The sequence below is a fragment of the Ambystoma mexicanum genome, chromosome 12, assembly GCF_040938575.1.
Source record: "Ambystoma mexicanum isolate Mex_15411 chromosome 12, UKY_AmexF1_1, whole genome shotgun sequence".
Taxonomy (NCBI): Eukaryota; Metazoa; Chordata; class Amphibia; order Caudata; family Ambystomatidae; genus Ambystoma; species Ambystoma mexicanum.
In genome coordinates this window covers 129,076,991-129,098,118 of record NC_090936.1, presented here as the reverse complement: position 1 = coordinate 129,098,118, position 21,128 = coordinate 129,076,991, and the positions used below count along the sequence as shown (strand labels likewise).

The window sequence follows — 21,128 nt, the reverse complement described above, 5'->3', positions numbered from 1 at the left end:
AGGATGGAGGACTAGGATGAAGGACTGAGGACAAGGACGAAGAGCTCAGAGGCAGTAGCAGGACTAAGTACTAGGGGATGGACGAGGTAAAGGGGAAGGACAAAGATGAAGGGGTAGGACTAGGACTTAGGAAAAGTAGAAGGACAAATGAAAAAACACATGGGGATGTATAAGACAAAGGAGAAGGTATAGGGCAAAGGAGGAGGACTAAGACAAATGAGGACTAGAACAAAGGAGAAGGACTAGGACAAAGGAGAAGGATTATGAGGAAGTACTATAATGAATGAGAAGGTCTTTGATGAAAGAGAATAACTGAAATGAAGGACAATGGTATAGGAGAAGGGCTCGAGTGATTAACTATTACGAAGAAGGGCTATGAGGGATTAGGACTAAGGAGAAGGACTACAACAAGGAAGCAGCACTATGACAAAGGAAGACTAGTACAATAGACTATTACAAAGGATATGAAAAAGGACTGTTAAGCGGGAGAGAAAGATTAGGATGTATATTATGACAGAGGGGAAGAACTATAATGTGGGAGAAGTATTATGTTGAAGGACTATAAAAGAAAGAGAAGAATTATAAGTAGAGTTTATGATGAAGGAGAAGGCCTTGGATGAACCATTATGGTGATGATGTAGGAATAAGATGAAGAGTTAAGGAAAAGGACCATGATGAAGCAGAAGGACTATGATGAATCACTTTGACAAAGCAGAAGAACTATGTGGAGAAACCTACAGATCCCCCCAATAAAACCCTGCCTAAAGCCTCCTCCCAAGTGGCAGAAGAGGGGAGACGCTTCCGGATCCCAATCCTGGGGATGGTATATACTGCGGGAGGATCACCTGGGTGGAGACCTAAATGGGGCATGGCTACTCAGAGAACAGCTCAGTGTATGAGAGGGCTGAGTATGGCTGGGTTCTCTTTTGGTGTGTGGGGGGGGGGGGGGTGGCCGGGTTGACAACAGATTGATTCTGTGGACATCTGAAATGTGTTACTGTAATGGATTGTAATTTTATGTGGCTGAGGTACTACAGCGTATTCTTGCTGAGAATTTTATGTTCATTTTATAGATGTATCTATAGATGAATATGTATTTTGTTTAATGATTTGTGTTCTTTTATGGCATTTTCTTTGCCAAAATAAAGAAACTTGATGATAAGGACTATGTTGAAGGAGAAGGAGTATGATGAAGGAGAAAGACTACATTGAAGGAATATTATGAGGGGGAAGGATTAGGATGAAGGACTGTGCTAAAGGAGAAAGAATAGAATGAAGGATCATAATAAAGGCAAATGGCTATGAAGCAGTAGGACTATGATGAAGCAGAAGGGTGATAATGAAGGAGAATGAGTATAAAGAAGGACCATGATGAACAGCTATGATGAAGTAGAAGGACACGTATGAAGGATTATGATGAAGGTGATCAAATCAGGTGAAGGAACATGTAGAAGGCAAAGGACTATGATGATGCAGACAAGCTATGATAAAGCACTTTGATGAAGGAAAAGCACTATAATGATGAACTATGATGAAGGAAACATACTATGACGGTCAAGGGCTATGATGAAGGAAAAGGACAATGATAAAGCAGAAAGATCAGGGCAAAGGAGGACTATAATGAAGAGCTATCTAAAATGAGAAGTTCTATGACAAAGAAGCATGACAAAGGACTATGACGAAGGTCAATAATTAAAACTACTATGGAATCTGAGTAAGGAGTAGGGATAGGATGAATGAATATCACAAAGGAGAAGGACTGTGACTAAGGACAATGACGAAAAGAAAAGCGCGGGCAAAGGAGAAGTCTATAACAAAAGACTGATAAAGGACTATCATTAAGAAGAAAGATTATGATGGACTATGACAAAGGGCAATGATAAGGGAGGAGGGCATATGAACAAGAGGAAGGATGAAGGAGAAGGACTATGACGAAGGAGAAAGATTGTGACGAGCATTTGTGATGTACATCTAGGAAAAGGACTAGAAGAAAGACTGGTGTAAAGAGGAACAAAAAACTATCTGTGATGCAGCCGATACATGCCAATAGTAGGGCAAGTTGCTATGGCAACCAAATAATCGGCTTGTCAAAACCCTTCTCTCTTCAGAAATATTCTGGCCATAAAGTGGCACTAAAAAGCCACTTTGTGTGCAAACTTCAAAAAAGGGAAGCCGTATAATGCATTTATCATTTGTTGATAAATACAGGATGGCAGAGATTCAGTCTATTTTTAATCAATAAAGGATTATTGATTTAGACCTGTGATGCGCACTTGCAATGGAAAATGTTTTCTTCATAATGCTTTGTCTGTTCTTAGCTTTCCTTTTCGCCAATTGTTTAGTTCTTAATGCAATTAAAAATGTAATTATTCATTTAAAATTCTGCGAAATCTTATTTTTAAATTTATTTGACAAAGAAAAAGGATGAATTTCCCTCACTTATGAGACCAGCAGAAGTCTAAAGAAATGCCGATTTATTGTGTCAACCACCCTCATTGATGCAGTCAATCAAAAGCAAGGGGAAAACCATTTACGGTTTTGTGTTACTGTTAAAGGAGAGTTCCGGGACTTTTTTTTTATTGTCCCTACGGTTCGGCCATGTGTTTTTAAGCATAACTCGGTAGATCGTAGAAAACTTTCCTATGGACCTTACCCGACTTTTCGTCCATTAACGCACTCGAAATCAGCCGCCATTTTCTGATAATCCTATCACTTGCCGCATCGCCCTGGCTCACCTGCTTTTGCGGCACTAAATCAAATCCCCCGCCCCTGAAACAGACTTTATCAAAACATTCATATTCCCCGCCTCTATCCGTGATGTGACTGTGCTGCGTAGGCAAACGCGCCCAGGCGTCTTCTACGCGACTCCACACAGAACCCGGAAATCAACACAGATCAGCTCACACAACACAGCGCGCCACAATTCGCAATATGAAACTGTACTTTTAAATCAAACCGCAAGATTGTAAATTTGGTAAAGTACATTTATTTGACATCAAATGTTTAGAGAATATTCAGCGATTTTCTTTTTTATTTGCTCTCGATCCAAAATAGTTCGTTTTGAGGCACGCGATGTTCCTTTGCTGTACACAGGGTCTTAGATCATCTCACAATACAGCGCCACAATTCGGAATATCAAACTGTGGTTTAAAAGCAAACTGCAAGATTGTACATTTGGCAAAGTACATTTATTGGACATCAAATGTTTATAGAATATTCAGCGATTTTCATTTTTATTTGCTCTCGATCCAAAATAGTTCGTCTTGAGGCAAGCGATGTTCGTGTGCAGTAAACAGGGTGTTGGTTTACGATAAAATAAGCTCTTCGGTCGCACTGATAATCGCATGGCTGTTCCAACAACGAGGCACTAGGCCACCACAACGGTCTGTATGTTGCATCTAGCCGTTAGTACCGCGTAAGGGCATACTTGTACTTGGCGATCGTCCCACAAAATGGTCAGGGTGCTAACGTTGTTCACGCGGAGAAGCAACTGGCGGTTAAAGAAGCCGTCCGCCGGTGTCTGGTACTCGTGACACATGCAGTAATGCATGATGTACCCGTTTGAAAAACATAAACAATGAAATTAGTCTCACCATCAGATCTTTATTAAAATTATTCATTTTATATATTCGGTCGGGAAATTATTTCATAGCTAGGACAGTGCAACTGGGTTTTAAACATCAAGGGGGGGCTGTAGGATACTGAGACAGTCCCTCAGTGCAGGGGTTGACAGGGAGTGCAGGTGGAGAGTGGAAGGGCCCAGGACCGAGATCGCAGACAGTGGACCAGTTGTTGCAGGGGAGAGGGAGAGAGAAAGCAGAAGCAAAGGTTTTGAGGTGCTTCCGTAAAAGTAGACGGTTCTCCCCAAGATAGTGCGCGGTACAAAACAACATGCCACATAGAACGAACAAGTACAACTTAACCCGTCTTTAAAGCTACTGTATAGTAATTAAATTGCGGTATAAACTCATCTAAAGAGTTACTTACATTATATTTGCATTTTCCATTGCGTCTGTGCGGAGGGCAGCCCCGAAATACCACTCCTTCTATGCCGACGTTATTTCTTCTAATGAACGAACATGAAATGGCTTTCGTTTCTGAAATTATATTCATTATCGTTTCTTACGTGGTCCCGGCCTGTCAAGGTCAAAATACAATAGAACCTTATACTGAGTCGTGGGCCATTCTGGCACCCGAGAAAAAATCAAAGCAGCTGACCTTCACTTTGAACGAGCACACATTCCTAGTTAGCTACATTCAGTGTAAGGCATTCTCACAGGACTTGAAATTTACACTCCATCTTTGCATTTTGTCTGCGTGCTTTGCAGCCACACAGAACCATAAATACGGAGAGATTCTATATTTTTTGAAAAATGATTTATATTACTGTTTGGTTTAATTTAATGCGCAAATGAACAAGGTTGGATAGATACACATATTCAATGGGCCTGCGACATGAGGAGACTCGAGAGAACAGACAATCAAATTACAATCATTTAAACCGTGATGTGTATTTCTCAATGAGTTCTTCTTTAGGTGGACATGGAACAGATGCAATGTTGGGTGGCAATGCAGTTGTCCCCTGCACAGGTTCGTTCACAACTCCATTTATGTGCCTATCTAGGACGTCAACAATAAGTTTCTCAATAAACTCATATTGCATATCCTCAAACACTGGTTTGATCACCCATTGTTTACTTCTTTTAGTGAAGGCCTTATTGTAGCGAAGCGTCCCTAAAGTTCCGGTCGTCCTACTTTGTTGACGGCCAACATTATGGTTATGTGCCAAGACCGCTAAAAGAGTCCGATTTATCATGCCCTCCATGCCAAAATGCAATCGTTTTGGCCTGTACTTGAGGCACATATTGTGGAACACCTCCAAATCTCCTGTGTGGCAGAATTCCGTGAGTCCCCTCAAAGCTTTTGTTATAGTTTTATCAAATACAATCTTTTCAATGGCTTTGTGAGTGGGTGATGAAGGAATCAACCACTTCTTCTTCCGTGCCTCCTCTGTGGACAAATGGCCATGTTCACAATTGTGGAAATGTTGGTTCGTGTTCCATCGGTGAACGTTTGTACAGTGTGGCATTACTGACCGCCATTTTTCCAGTAGAATTTCCAACGACCCTCCACATGTTTTTGAGCTCCACCAAAGATGGTTGCTGATTGACTTGGACCACTGTGAAATACCTTGCAATTCTTTTTTTTTACCTGCAGCCGACAATTTTTTATTGATTGATTTTGCAAGATGCCAAACGTCAAATTGGTGATTTATATTTTTGTACTGTTCTCTCATTGTCTTGGCAATTGAAACGTGTCTGTCCGTGGCTATCAGGTCGATCACCATTCCCCGCGATTGTAGTTCTTGCAATGATGCTACAAAGCCAACTTTCTCCATGGCCACTGAGGATGTACTTTGTGACACCTGCACGACCACCGAACTCACAATTTTCTTACTTTCCATGTCCTGAAAGTGGTAGGTGCAGTACTTGGCTGAAAATCCTGGGCTGTCGCACTGTCCATCACCGGCTAGCCTGAACCGTTTGCCCGCGAATGTACTATCAATAGACATTTTTTCCATTCTCCAAGCTTCGCTAATGGCTGGAAATAGATAATCGGTTTGGTATTTGTAGAACTGAGTTTTCGCAATGAAATGGGTTCCCACAAACTGAAAGAAAGACTCTAATTTTTTAAAACTTGAACCACTAAAAAGTGCAGCCGCTGCACAAAGTAGATTGCCTGCTGGCAGTTGTCCCAGCATAGGTTGTGCAGACCATGTGAAAGGATGATATTTTGTACAGGTGGCATGTATTTTAAGGTTAGTGCCTCGAATTGCACGAGTCACATTAATCAATGGCTCCCCACATACTTCCCCACCAACCAAATGCCCACATTTCATCCGAATAATAATATCAATCAAACAACTATCGAATACAATGAATTTGGCCTCTTTCCTTATACTGTCACTCTGCATCCCAGCTGGTTCGGCCTGTAACGTTGAGGACATGTCACTCACATGAAAGGTAGAATCTCTGATATCGTCTTCCGCTATGTTCAGTGATATTGATGGTGTTTCATTGTCGCCTACTTCATTCTCTTCCATTGCAACATCTGTTCCTTCTCCGGCGATGGGTGAATAAAACAATTTCTTCAACTTTCTCGCGGTCTTAGTTTTTGCGGGTGTGGATTCTGTGAATTGATCTCCGACTGCATCCGAACTACCAGGAGGACATTCACTATCAATGGCTGGTGGTGGTATAGCTCCGTTGTCAATCACTTCATATTCTTCCCATTGGCACGATGCTTCTCCAGTCTCAAGTCCCTGCCAAAAGGTTTGACAAGCAACATCTCTCGTTCGCTTCACTGTCTGTGTAGATCTAGTTCGTACACCCACTCGCAACTAGAGGACAGATTGGAAAAGGGGTGTTCAGTTTAAACACAACTTACAGTATTGAACTATTAACAGTGAAAAACAACATAATATAGTGACCAGGACACTAACCTTCTTTTGCTTTCTTTTCTTTGAAACTTTCTTGCCTCGAACTTCAACATCAGGACGCTGTTGCTCCGACTCGTGTGTATATGTCTCCACTTCCTCTTGCGCTGCAACGACTATGTTTTCCTGATAAGCACATCCATCACGCACTGACGCTCCATCGACTCCCTGAAACATAGAACTTTCATTAGTATGTATAATAATATCGAAAACACAAAATGTACTTGGGGACCAATACCCACGTACATCTCAATAGCAAAACACGAATGAACGCTTTGTGTAGAACATTCAAACGACAATTATTCACGCATTGTTGATCTAGTTAGATGGAACTGTCAAGATCAATACCTCGGGCTCCTCATAGACTTCCATTGATGATATTATTGAAGATGATGCTTCAGTGACTCCCTGAAACACAGTAATTGCATTAGTATGGTTTTCTATTTTGATAAAAAGAACATAAAGTTTGTGCAGGCGTCAACGGCTCATCTAAATAGACCTGCACAAATGATCAGTTGTCTAAAATAAATAATGGATATCTAAATATGATTCGATTTGCTCGATCGTTGGAAGTGTCACCACCCAGAAATCTGCATCAACTACTAGGGGTGATGTTCTTGTAGAAGAAGCTCCATCATCTCCCTGAAACATAGTACTTGCGTTAATAAAGAAGGAAGTATAGCGGATGTAATCACGTCATATGATCTCGCTTGATCGAGCTGTCAGTATCCATACCTCGAAATGCATAAGAACATCAAGGGACGATGTAACTGCGGTGCACACTTCTGCAAGCTGTTGCGCCGACCCGTAACTGCACGCTCCCCCTTCTTCTTGGACTAATGCTCCATCGACTCCCTGAAACATAGGACTTTCATTAGTAATGAACACAATATTGAAAAAAGAAGACACATACGAGGGCGACGACAGAAGGACATATCAATGGCTAAAAACGAAAGAAAATTGTGTGTAACAATCACGCTACAAGAATGCAAGATCTGATGATCTCCATCGATGGAACTGTCCTGAAACGTACCTCGAGCATCTGAGTGACATCAACGGTAGTCGTCAATACGTTGGACTCCTCAGCATCTCCCTGAAAGACAGTACTTGAATTATTTTGGATAACAATAATTATAACTGAAAACAAAGACTAGAGGACGAGTACAAGGGTGTACCATTAGGTAAAATAATTACACGATAAATTAAAACTATTGATTTACATGCCTAAGACAAGTCAGTGGCAGAATAGCCAAGTAAGATTACCCGATAGGCGTTTGAAGTGGCTGATGACTGCAATAACGACACGGATGGAGAATCTTCCGCCTTCATATTGAGTGGATACATAAATGGGGAAATTATTGTTAGCTAATGCTACACACTACCGCAAGGCCGAGAGATAAATACGTAAACTTGACTCACCAGTGGAGGGATGTGGACGAATAGAGTGGGAATAGCGGTTGAGAGCAATTTTCGCCTCGCTCGCGGTGTGTTCTTCTTTATTAGCAATGATGTGGAGTACATGTCAGAGGTAAAGTGCCTGCTGCAGATGCGGTATCGATCACTCCTCTTGTCCGCAAAGACTTCTAGGACTCTACTTTCAAGCTCAGAGGGTGGATATCCGCAATATCGGACCCATTCTCTTATCTGATCTATTGTCTTTGGGAAAACATGCATTATAGTACCTTCAGATTTATTATGGGTCTTCGAAGGGCAACCGCCAATGGAACAGGCAGGCATTGTGGAAAGTTCTGAAAAGTAAAGATCAACAATTCTCTATGAATACCAATGTGTTAAAAAATTAAATGACACATAAAAGGTTCAATGCAAGGTATGTTTTGGTTCTTGGAACTATACACGTTATTCACATGCGGATAAGTATTTGAATAACTTTAAAAAAATAGGAAAATAATTTGACTAAACTCAGAACATGTGACTAGTTCCTTGCATGTACTGTCTTGAACGAAAAGAAATTGGACGCAAAATGAGTATGGTACATGGCCTTACCTTGACGAGCAAACAGTTAGATGCAGGGATCAGAGTAGTTTCTTGTCGTAGAACAGGGAGCAGTTCACAGGTTGCAAACTGACGAGTTTCCTCGAAGTGGTCACGGAAGTTCACAGAGACGAAGAGCAGATAACCAGCACCTTCATGGGTTGACTAGCAAAGTGCAAAGAAGTTCTCATTATAAATATGAAGTGGGTTATAAAGAATTCGAAACAGGGGTGTGTTTGTGAATGAATGACGTGTATATGTCGTGGCATTATGCGGTTTGCAGGGGGCCGTCCAGCGTGAGGGGGGATGCTTGGCAGGAGACACGGGGTCTGGCGGTAGACATGGGAACAACAACCCATGCTCTATAGACCACTTTGAAGTGTACATGGTCTTTGGCACCTCTTGGCCTTTATCGCTCCCTGACAGCTCCACTTGCCAGCGCAAGTACCCCGGTGCGAACTGCCTTTGATAGGGCGGGGGGTGGATTGGGGCGGTGGTCGTGCAGACAAGACACAGGAAGACTCGTGAATGGAGACACACTTATGTGGATTGCAGGGGGCCGTCCAGCGTGAGGGGGGATGCTTGGCAGGAGACACGGGGTCTGGCGGTAGACATGGGAACAACAACCCATGCTCTATAGACCACTTTGAAGTGTACATGGTCTTTGGCACCTCTTGGCCTTTATCGCTCCCTGACAGCTCCACTTGCCAGTGCAAGTACCCCGGTGCGAACTGCCTTTGATAGGGCGGGGGGTGGATTGGGGCGGTGGTCGTGCAGACAAGACACAGGAAGACTCGTGAATGGAGACACACTTATGTGGATTGCAGGGGGCCGTCCAGCGTGAGGGGGGATGCTTGGCAGGAGACACGGGGTCTGGCGGTAGACATGGGAACAACAACCCATGCTCTATAGACCACTTTGAAGTGTACATGGTCTTTGGCACCTCTTGGCCTTTATCGCTCCCTGACAGCTCCACTTGCCAGTGCAAGTACCCCGGTGCGAACTGCCTTTGATAGGGCGGGGGGTGGATTGGGGCGGTGGTCGTGCAGACAAGACACAGGAAGACTCGTGAATGGAGACACACTTATGTGGATTGCAGGGGGCCGTCCAGCGTGAGGGGGGATGCTTGGCAGGAGACACGGGGTCTGGCGGTAGACATGGGAACAACAACCCATGCTCTATAGACCACTTTGAAGTGTACATGGTCTTTGGCACCTCTTGGCCTTTATCGCTCCCTGACAGCTCCACTTGCCAGCGCAAGTACCCCGGTGCGAACTGCCTTTGATAGGGCGGGGGGTGGATTGGGGCGGTGGTCGTGCAGACAAGACACAGGAAGACTCGTGAATGGAGACACACTTATGTGGATTGCAGGGGGCCGTCCAGCGTGAGGGGGGATGCTTGGCAGGAGACACGGGGTCTGGCGGTAGACATGGGAACAACAACCCATGCTCTATAGACCACTTTGAAGTGTACATGGTCTTTGGCACCTCTTGGCCTTTATCGCTCCCTGACAGCTCCACTTGCCAGCGCAAGTACCCCGGTGCGAACTGCCTTTGATAGGGCGGGGGGTGGATTGGGGCGGTGGTCGTGCAGACAAGACTCGTTTGCCGCAGGGCCTCACCAAGGAGAGGCCATCTAACTGCATGTAAGAGGCAGGCTGCAGGATCTAGTACATGGAAGGCAGGGGGGTGAGTTTATAAATACCTCACCCTCCCAGGAGAATATATGGGTGCAGTTCACCCTGGAGACCCTGGATCCCTAGGCAGTTAGTCAGCAGCAGGCTGGCCTGTGGTGGCAAGGCGGCACGGGCCAGAGGGGGTCATCTCTGTACCCGGTGCCCAAAAGGATGATTTATTATGATCAACCATATTGATTATTTACCTATAACCATGTTTTGTATCAATAAAATCCAACGGCCTTCCTTTTATTGCCAACGCTTGAACAAAGTGGTGTGGTAAGTATTTTTGGGGGAGGAGGCAAGGCCGGGAGGCTTGATGCCAACCCGCAAAATAACATATGTATGTCTGCTGCATATGGGTTCAACGGTTATGTGGATTGAAGGTGGGCGGCCAGCGTGAGGGAGGATGCTGGCCGGAGACATGTGGTGTGACAAGACAAGGCACAGGAAGACTATTCAATGGAGACACACTAGATTCATTTAAAAAATCAAAACAACCATTGTTAAAATATATGTTGGGTTTTATTTTAGATCTTAATTTCAATTGAACATAAATAATAAACATTACACATTGTAAAGTTGCGGTTGCAGCACATCCAGGGAAAATCCGCGGTATTGTCCACTGTCGCTGGGGAAATGTTGTCTAATTGGCAAGTACCGCACAGGCAGGTATTACTCTCCGAACGCGGTGTCCGAGCCTCCCGTGAAGCCACCAAGTGAAGCAACGATAGGCCACCAGCCTGTACCACCTGTGAAAATGAAAGATGCAAACTGTATTAAAATGACAACTTTCTTATCACTGTCGATTCAGGTAAAAAATGTCATTCTGCTTTGAAAAAAATTCTATCTAGAAAATGCACAACATGGAACCAATCTACATGCATTCAAATGATATGTAGATGTAGTTTTATATGTGGGAGACGACCATGAAATAGTAGTGGCATCACTGACATCACAACCAGAGTATACTTACTCGTTACTCGGATTACGCGGACGAACAGTGCCGCAAAGTTCATGCATAAGCACCATCATCATCCTCAACACGGTCCGTGAGAGGCAGGCTTCCCTGAACTCTGGCAGCTCGGTGATGCATTGCGGACTTGGCTCGCCTTCCGAAATGTAGGCCAAGCACCCGGAATTTTCACGGCAGCAGCAGTTCTCCTCCTCAGTTGGCATTAGCTCGCACCGATTGCACGTGCACCAGGTGGAGACGCCGTCCATGCGACATGGTCCAGGCTCTTCATCCGTTGACTGGTCCTCCCAACTGCCGTCCGAATCCCCATCGTTTTCACGTGCTTGCCTTTTCAGTAGTTCTTCCTCGGTGTACTCGGGCTCGTACATATACGGCATTATTGTAGCCATTGTGTGGTAAAGAAAGTAAAATAATTTATAGCGGTGGTACTGGTATCTGTTCACACGGGCTACAATCAACGAAGGTAGCTGACCAGAGCACAGAAACGAGTCACAGAATACTCAAAGTAACACACAGAGAGTAATGGAATCGAAAATCTGCTGCTGTGTGTTGTGAAACGGTGTGTTTATACTTATTGAGGAAAGAGGCGTCCTGCCATTTCCATGGCGACACTTCATTAGCTGAGGCGCAGCGATTGTTGACACGAAACGTGCTTTGGCGTTGGGAAATGGGCGGTACGCGTCTGCTGATGTCAGGCTCAGGGGCGGGGGATTTGATTTAGTGCCGCAAAAGCAGGTGAACCAGGGCGATGCGGCAAGTGATAGGATTATCAGAAAATGGCGGCTGATTTCGAGTGCGTTAATGGACGAAAAGTCGGGTAAGGTCCATAGGAAAGTTTTCTACGATCTACCGAGTTATGCTTAAAAACACATGGCCGAACCGTAGGGACAATAAAAAAAAAGTCCCGGAACTCTCCTTTAAGGATTTCTTCCTCTATTAAGACATGGGTATGACCTGCTCGATACTTCATGGATTCGTTTTGAGCACACTTTCCAAATGATTTTCACCTCACAATCGGCTCTTTCTTGATCTTCTACCCTTCCACTAGATTTGATCAGTTTCATCTTAAACTATTTCAAAGGGTAGATAGGTTTGGTGTTTTGATTGCATGTAGGGGAAAATGTATTTGCTCCAATATATATTACACAACCAACGATAGCTCATTATGGACACCTAACCAACCATCACTCATTGCCCTCCTAGGTCCTTTATTTGTCGAATTCTAGGTAATTGCAAATAGGAATGATTAACATAGCCAGCTGTTAAACCATATACCAACCCAGCACTTACCAAACGAGTTAAACTTTTAAAGTACTGTCGCAGCCCCTGCACAGGCACCTATCTTCTAAGAAATCAGACTAGTCACTCTGCCTTGTTCTTACAGTAAAGGGAGAATGCTATGGGCAAATCCAATAATGTACTTTGTTTAGTGGTTACAGACATATTGACACTTTTACAGCACCATCAAATTCTGAGATTTGAAGTCACAGGGAGGAGTTACTTCAGCATTCATCTTGAGTTATCTCCTGTACTTTGACACCAAAAATTTGATGAATTACGGCGGGCAGAATTATCCTCAGTAGCAATTCCCCCTAAACGTCCATGAAGTCCTACTGACTCCAAAAATGGGGCTCAACATTGGCAATCTGAAACTTGTAACAGGATAGACGTCACATGATTACAAGTGGCAGTAACAGTATTTGAGTTTGACGATAATTCCTATTGAATTACTTCCATATTCGTAATGAGGCCTCATGGCCGTATTACATACCTTATGTGATATGCATGCTGCAGGAGTTTGGAGAGATTGAAAAGCCACTGAAACCCAACTATTGTGCCCCTTTCCCCTTCCTATATATTTCCTTTAGTAAAGGCTCAGAATAGTGTTTTTTTATCTCAAAACTGTGCATTTGTGACCCAAGTTGAGCAACCTTGGCCAGAACCTGTGATTTCTGGAGCTTCCTTGAGGATCCTTTTTGTCTTCGTGAGCCCTTTTGGAGGCCGTGCCCTGCGCTTTGGAAGGCATTCCAAAGTACAATCAGGCTTCATGAAATCATGCTCAGATGAGTCACCCTTTGCCATCTCTTTCAAGAAATGAGTGATCTCTGGAAGTGTCATATTGAGCAGGACCAAGACTGGCTACATTACATAGATGACAATATTGCAAATCTAAAGAGGACCGGTAGCTATCACACTGGGAACACAGAGTTGCTCAAAGCAGAACTACAGATAAACATGCAACATAATAAATAGTCAGAGACTTGAACTTCACAATCTTTACTTGTGATTAGTTGATTTTTGGGCAACTTCCGAAATGGTCCTGGCAAGCAGTTGAGCTTTGATTTGCTAGTGATAGGTCACCCATTAATGTTGGTCGCTCATCTGCTCAGATGTATTGTATTGTGAGTGTAACTATGAAAGCCTAAAATATTCCAAGGAGAAGAGATAAATTACATTATTGCAAGGGGGTTGTTTCCAGATATTGCGAAGTAGGTGCCAATCAACAAGCACCATTATTATTAATTATTATTACTGCTAATGACTTGGTGCACCAATTCATAAATAAAATACTATTTACTCAGCATATTCTAAACATCACAAATAATGGATATATGGATTTATTTTAGTACCTTCATTAATCAAATGAGTTCCTGTTATTAGGACTGCTCTAACCTGACCACCAAATGTTTAATAAATCTTTTTTAGTAGATGGCAGATGCTGAGAGTGTTCAGTGATATGTTCTTGATCTTTGAATAGTAGACCATACTGTAATTCATTGTTCCCTGACTGCCTGGTTCTAAAATGGAGGACTGTCAATTTCCTATTTCTATATAATCTCATTTTCTTCCAGCCTCCGATATGTTGTGTTGTCTAACCATTATACAGCACCAGCAATGTCTCCCGTAGGTTGCTCCACATCATGTGGCATTCGGCGCTGCCGACCATTCTGCTTTCCTTGGCTTTCTGATGCCATACTTGGATGCTTCTCCACCGAACCTCACAAATTATGTGAACTATTATAGATGTGGATGATCTTACTGCCAATTCTTTTTTCAAATTTATTTAGGCATCAAGTTAATTACATACTTTTTAAAAGATCACCTCTAAGAACTTTTACCAGAGTATGGGCCAGCCCAGTGTTTTCTCCACCATACAAGGCTTCCCACCATGCTTAGTCACCAATTTAAAAATTCTTAGCCAAACGGTTATAAAAGTACAGAGTTCTGTACGATCTCAACTTCGAACAAAACAGGGTTAAGTGGTGCAAGGATTCTGTTTGAGCATTACACAGTCTACATTTGGTATTTCCTTCACCTAGTCCACATCTACACAAGGTGATTTTTGTATGTACTATGTTTAGTCAGAATCTGAGGAACAAATCTGTGTCTTGCACTTGGGAACTTTTAAAAAGGTATAGCGGTACCACATTGGGATAGGCTGATAGATTGTGTGAAAGTGTTTGAACCTTGGAGTTTGCTCTTTTTTGTTCAGTGAGTCTCCAATCCTCTGCCCACAAAATTCTTTTACTTGTTTTGGGTTTTCGGGATAAGAGGTCAGCCAATAAACCCAAGTTTAACAAGATCGCACTGCATCTTTCTTGACACATGTTCAATGTCCAGTCTGGCGTTACAGTTGGATTTAACAGTAGGACTCTGAATTGGGGCAGAAAGTCAGATGTTTGCAATTTGATGAGGAGGAGCAGAGATTTCCATATCACTCTTACTTGTAGGGATAGCAGACCTAGCTCTTGCCCAATCACGGCCATAGGAATGGCTTTTAAGAGGTGTAGAATCTTTCTCCAAATTTTCCTTCGAGACGCTCCCATATTTCCCATGACAATCCAAAGAGGCTTTGGCAGCATAGATGATGTCTGGTTTTACCTTCCGATTGTAAAAATGTACAATCGGAAGAAGTGAACATTTGCTGTATTTCCGTCAAATTACAATACCCTGAGCCGTTAGTTGTTTAACTTTGATCTCTAGGTGTTCTTTCCACAGAGTTTCACATGCACTTACACCAACCAGCAGCTGGATAAGACTGAATGCAGACCACTACCACATCTGGATAGAGTAGCGTTGGTTGACCGATGCCGCGTATGGACTGGATTGGGAATGCTATCAGGGCCAGACTTGGATGGATTCATGAACGTTTGCTTGCCCCGCATACAGACAGGTTTGACGGAGGTGGGCGGGGGCAGAACTCGGACACGGTTATTAATGTGGGTGGGCATCATGTGTGGAAGGGACTGAGGGTGTCGGCCGGTGCCAGATCTGGATGGCGGTGCAGAGATGTTTGCGGGCCCCACCTGGAGGGAATATGGAAGTTTAGCGCTTCGCTTCCAGACAGCAATGCCAATTAACCAATCCACTAACAATTTCACCCCTTTGCATACACCTCTCAAACTCTAACCAAACACAACCACAACCCTATAACACCACAATCCGCACATACTTCACTAAACTGCACCAACAAAACAAGCCAGACAGACTCGCACAACAGCACACGACGGCTACCGACCAGAAATCACCCCAAGCCCAACGAACGGTGTTAACCGGGTTGAGGCTGCCAACGGCACATCACTGCTCTCGTGCATTTTATCTGCTTATTCCCACTAACTCACCCCCCCGCCTTCCCTTTTCAGAGCCGCCAGAGCACCAGGGGACCACTCCGGTGGTCATAGTGCGCAGTACAAATATCCTTTAACATTAACAATCATAGCACCTGGATATTTTATAGATGGTACTGGCCTGATTCGATGTCTATTTACTGTCCAGCTCAACGCCTTCAGGATTAATATTTCAGACTTACTGGCATTCATTTGTAAGCCGTTTTGTTCGACATAAGGTTGAAGGATATCCAATTTCTTTTGTAAGCCTCGCTGAGTTCCATCTAGGATAACCAGGTAATCTGCATATAGGAGCCACCCTATCATATGACCATTGAGATTTGGCAAACAGGAAGGTGGAAGATCCATGACTTCATTGGGTGATCATTTTAAGGGTTTCTTCGATTGACCTTCTTAAAGATTGTGACCACCATGCACCATTTCCAAGATGCTGGGACCTGACCTCTAAGTGCAATCGTTTTTAAACAGAATCTGACAGAAGTGGACCCATGCTTCTGGAGCAGACTTTAGGATTTTGTTAGTTAAACCAACAGGCCCAGAGGCAAACGACCCGCTAGGTTTCATAATTATGGCCAGGATTTTCTCTTTGTCGAAGCTGATATTCCATGATGTACTTTGGGTGATTAATGATTGCTCTCTGTTGGCTGGTATTTCTAAATAAGTCCCCAAAATATGTTACCGATTGATTTTCAGGTATTGGGTTTCATTGGAAGGGACAGCTGATTAGTTTCTCCCCATTCAAGAGCTGCCACAAATTCCTCGTGTTGCATTAACCCATAGCTTGTAAAAACATTGCAGAATCCTTTTGATACAACATTGATCTGTATGAGGTGGTACAATTGCGGTATGTCTTTTCCTGCTTTTTGATCAAAGAGCCCCTTGTGATCAAAGGCACATCTTGAAGGAGTCGGAGGTCTTACGCAAGCAGCGTTTTGGGGTACAGATCATATCATCAAAGTAGTGTGTTGGTTGAAGTGCAGTGTACTATTCCCATGGAGTTGTTCGCTGAATGCAGTTAACACGTGTTGATAATCCACACACAAGTCATCGCCTGCTTGCCAAGTTAACAGCTTTTCTGTTAATCGAGGTGCATTGTGTGGTTTGATGCGTAATCAATTTCTCTCAGGTTCTGATTCAACCTTTTGTAGCCATTGGTCAACTTTTGTTTTACTTTTTAGGGAGCACGACAATAAGACTGGGTTGGGATTGCTTGCTGATATAGGGAGAACTCTTAGGGTTAATACTCTTGTCATCATGTTAGTGGATATAAAAAATTAGTCCGGGTTGGCCACCAGGTGGCGCACAGATGCAGACCTCTTCCGTGTGAGCTCTTGGCAAGCGGTCTGAAAAACGGAATGAGCCCCAGCTTTTAGACCCCTAAAGTACGAGGAAAAACAGTCCGACGCTGCATGAACCCCCCCCGCCAGCGAACCCAGCAGTAGTGACAAGGCCGCGGCGGAGGTCCAGCCCGGTGCGTCCGCGCCTCTTGCCGGTGGAACGGAGAGCCCCCACTAGACTCGGAAGCGCCACTGAGACACCAGCGGCCCTGTCCTGAGGCCAGGCAGTGTACCCGGAAGGCGCCCACCCTGGGCCCAGAGCCGAGCCGGCTACAATCCACTACTAGCGCCCTCCACACAACAGGCCTCCCATGCGAGGAAATACGCTGCAACACCAGCCGGAGATGCATTGACAACGCAGGGAGCAAACAGAGATCCTCAAACTACGGTGCCCAGGTGACAAGTGTGCCTTCCCATTAAAAGATACTACAAAACTTGAAATAAAGGTAACACTGCGGAGATCCAGCTCTAGAGTCAGGACTCATACATGGCACAGACGTACATTGGTGAAACAGACAAGTTTGAATGAAACTGGGCTGTGGTTCAATATGTGAGTTTTTTCTTTTTTTTTGGGCTTGCGCCACAATAAAACAGTCCAGACCCTCTTTTGATGATATCCACCCCCAGAATATACAGCCTCATCTGCTGATCAACCCCGACCTACAATCTAACACTGGATAGCGCTACAGGAGTTCTCAAGACAAACGACCCTCGATGTCTCCCAATCCAGCTCATCCCATATGAACTAAGAGGCCTCCAACCCCAACCCCATTAAGACAGCGCTCCCAAGCAACTAAATGTAGTCTCCAAGAAGAGGAGGCCGACCTCAACGAACGACTGGCACCCACACCACAGTCTAGTACCAAACTGATACTGAACTATCCTGAAGTAGGTGATCATAGACCCTTCGCTCGGGCCTGCCCCTTCCACCCCCGACAACACCTCCCTCCATAAGAAAAGTGAGAAACGTGAGCAACCTGAACACTAGCTCCTGAAGCACAACACCCTCCCCGGAGCCCAACAGCCAAGCCATACCGAACCACGATACCTGGAGCCACATCACAGGTTGAGTGGTAAAAGGCAGCAGTAAAGATCATCGGGCCCAGCGCACGTTGGAAACTCAATCCCCTCCTATTGTACGACATCAACCCACCAAACACTGCACCCTCATCACTCAGAGCCTGGAAGACGGCATCAAGAGGAGCGGATAAGGTGCATGAACCCGCAACAGAAGCTCGCTATTTACGTATTCGCCCCTAAAAATCACTGCACCCCTGTTCACACAATGGCTTCCATGTCAGGCTCGAATGTGGAAACTGCAGCCACGAAAGGTGACATTGCTGCCCTACTCACAGAAATCAAAAGCATGGGGGCGAACATAGGAGGGAAAATTGACAAACTCACACAACACCTAGATAACATGGAGGACAGACTGGAAGGAGTTGAAAACAATCAAGCCTCTATAGACACATTAGAAACACAACTAGCCCACAGAATAACGGACTTTGAGCAGAGGGAAGAAGAATTCAGACTTAAAATGGATGATTTGGATAACCGGGAGAGAAGAAATAATCTGCGCTTCTTCGGAATTCCGGAACAAGAAAGAGAAACGGAGGAGGATCTTAAAAGCAAACTCCATGACATCATCAAACTGCTAATAGCAGATGAAGATATCGATGAACCCAAAACGGAACGTATCCATAGAGCCGGGGGCCCTCCTTTAGGCCCAAGGTCAGTCTTTGCCCAGTTCCACCGATATCAGGACAAAGCTGGGAAAAGCGAGGAATGGGGGTGCCATTACCCTAGGAGGAGCACAAATTACGATATACCAGGACCTTTCTGCGCTGACTCTAGCCCTCAGAAGAATGTGCGCACCCCTCACGAAATGGCTCAAGGCAAGGGATACGCATTATAGGTGGGGATACCCCTTCTCTCTCTCTTTTGAGCATGAGGGCACGAAGATCAGGCTGAGTTCGGAGAAAGAAATCAAAGCATGCATATCAGATCTATTGGGCGTACAAGGACAAGAGGAGGATCGGGATGAATCAATGAAGAATGAAAGAGGATGGCAGATTCAAGGCCCAAGGAGAAGAAAGGTGAAAGGCGCAAGGAAATATTGTAGAGGCAACATCTCTCCTGACAGGGGCCAATAACATCCAAAGAACAAGGTACACTAGACTAGACTGTCTCTTGATCTTAAAGGGACAGAACACCAACAGTTGGAATACCTCAGAGATAAGCGTCTGACTTCAAAAGAGATGGTAATTCCATCGGGATGTTAGTGGGGGCTCAATCGTTATAACGATTTTATTCTGACAAAAAGACCGAAAAGGCAACGGTCTCCACCGGTGGTTCGATACTGGGCCAGTGCTTTTAACTGGGCTCGATCGGACGCCACCAAATTGGGGGGAGGGAGCTGGGAGTGGGGAGGGAAACAGGCATGGGAAAACGATAAGAAAAGGGCCAGTGCAGAATATGAAGTAATCAGAAATGTAATGTGGCTAATTGTTTAACTTTGCTTGGAAGCATATAGCCTCGAGGATCTTTCTACACGGCAAATCGTTTTTGGGAAAGGCTGCACTGCGAGCATCTGCTCTTGCTGCCATAGCCACAGCCCCTTACAGAGCGTCGTGAGCGGGGAGGAGCTACACACTGTCACGGGACGGAGCACGTGACTTGAAAGGAAGTATTTCTTCCGGCCACGAACGCTCGAGTGGCGTTTAACTTTGCTTGGAAGCATATAGCCTCGAGGATCTTTCTACACGGCAAATCGTTTTTGGGAAAGGCTGCACTGCGAGCATCTGCTCTTGCTGCCATAGCCACAGCCCCTTACAGAGCGTCGTGAGCGGGGAGGAGCTACACACTGTCACGGGACGGAGCACGTGACTTGAAAGGAAGTATTTCTTCCGGCCACGAACGCTCGAGTGGCGTTTAACTTTGCTTGGAAGCATATAGCCTCGAGGATCTTTCTACACGGCAAATCGTTTTTGGGAAAGGCTGCACTGCGAGCATCTGCTCTTGCTGCCATAGCCACAGCCCCTTACAGAGCGTCGTGAGCGGGGAGGAGCTACACACTGTCACGGGACGGAGCACGTGACTTGAAAGGAAGTATTTCTTCCGGCCACGAACGCTCGAGTGGCGTTTAACTTTGCTTGGAAGCATATAGCCTCGAGGATCTTTCTACACGGCAAATCGTTTTTGGGAAAGGCTGCACTGCGAGCATCTGCTCTTGCTGCCATAGCCACAGCCCCTTACAGAGCGTCGTGAGCGGGGAGGAGCTACACACTGTCACGGGACGGAGCACGTGACTTGAAAGGAAGTATTTCTTCCGGCCACGAACGCTCGAGTGGCGTTTAACTTTGCTTGGAAGCATATAGCCTCGAGGATCTTTCTACACGGCAAATCGTTTTTGGGAAAGGCTGCACTGCGAGCATCTGCTCTTGCTGCCATAGCCACAGCCCCTTACAGAGCGTCGTGAGCGGGGAGGAGCTACACACTGTCACGGGACGGAGCACGTGACTTGAAAGGAAGTATTTCTTCCGGCCACGAACACCCTCGCGGCGTAAGCCCTGTAGGCAGAAGGGCTGGAGCCGCTGTTATGCTGTTTGGCTGTGACCTGTGAGTAACCTTATTCGAGGCCTGCAGCTGCTAACTGTACCCGCAGATATCTTACTAGTTCTCAGGGTTTGGGGTGGAGAGTCGGACTCTGGCAGCTCCACAAGCTGTCGGGCGTTCCCTTCCCTGAAAACAGAACAGTTGCCTTCTGATGAATGTGATCACTTCTAAAAAAAATGATTTATTTAATTGTGTATTGATCAAGAATACTATTAATTCAAGTTTTTAATATATTTGTTAATAGTCTGTGCAGCAACCTGCGTGCGGCGCAAAAGTCCCCCTCTTTGTTTGTTTTCTATCTTTTTTAAAAACCATTATCAAATTTACCCTTTTTAAGTGAAATCAAATTTAAGTGTCTTCTGGTTGGCGCATTAAATGCGCCGACGCTTTTATTATCTGAGATCAAGCA

The 21,128-nt window shown here is 44.8% G+C and overlaps 1 protein-coding gene across 11 annotated transcripts in view; it reads right to left on the bottom strand.

Annotated features, from left to right (window-relative positions):
• The window catches only part of PRR5 (proline rich 5), an 817,096-nt gene that overhangs the window by 481,275 nt on the left and 314,693 nt on the right, over positions 1-21,128 (bottom strand). The window lies entirely within an intron of this gene.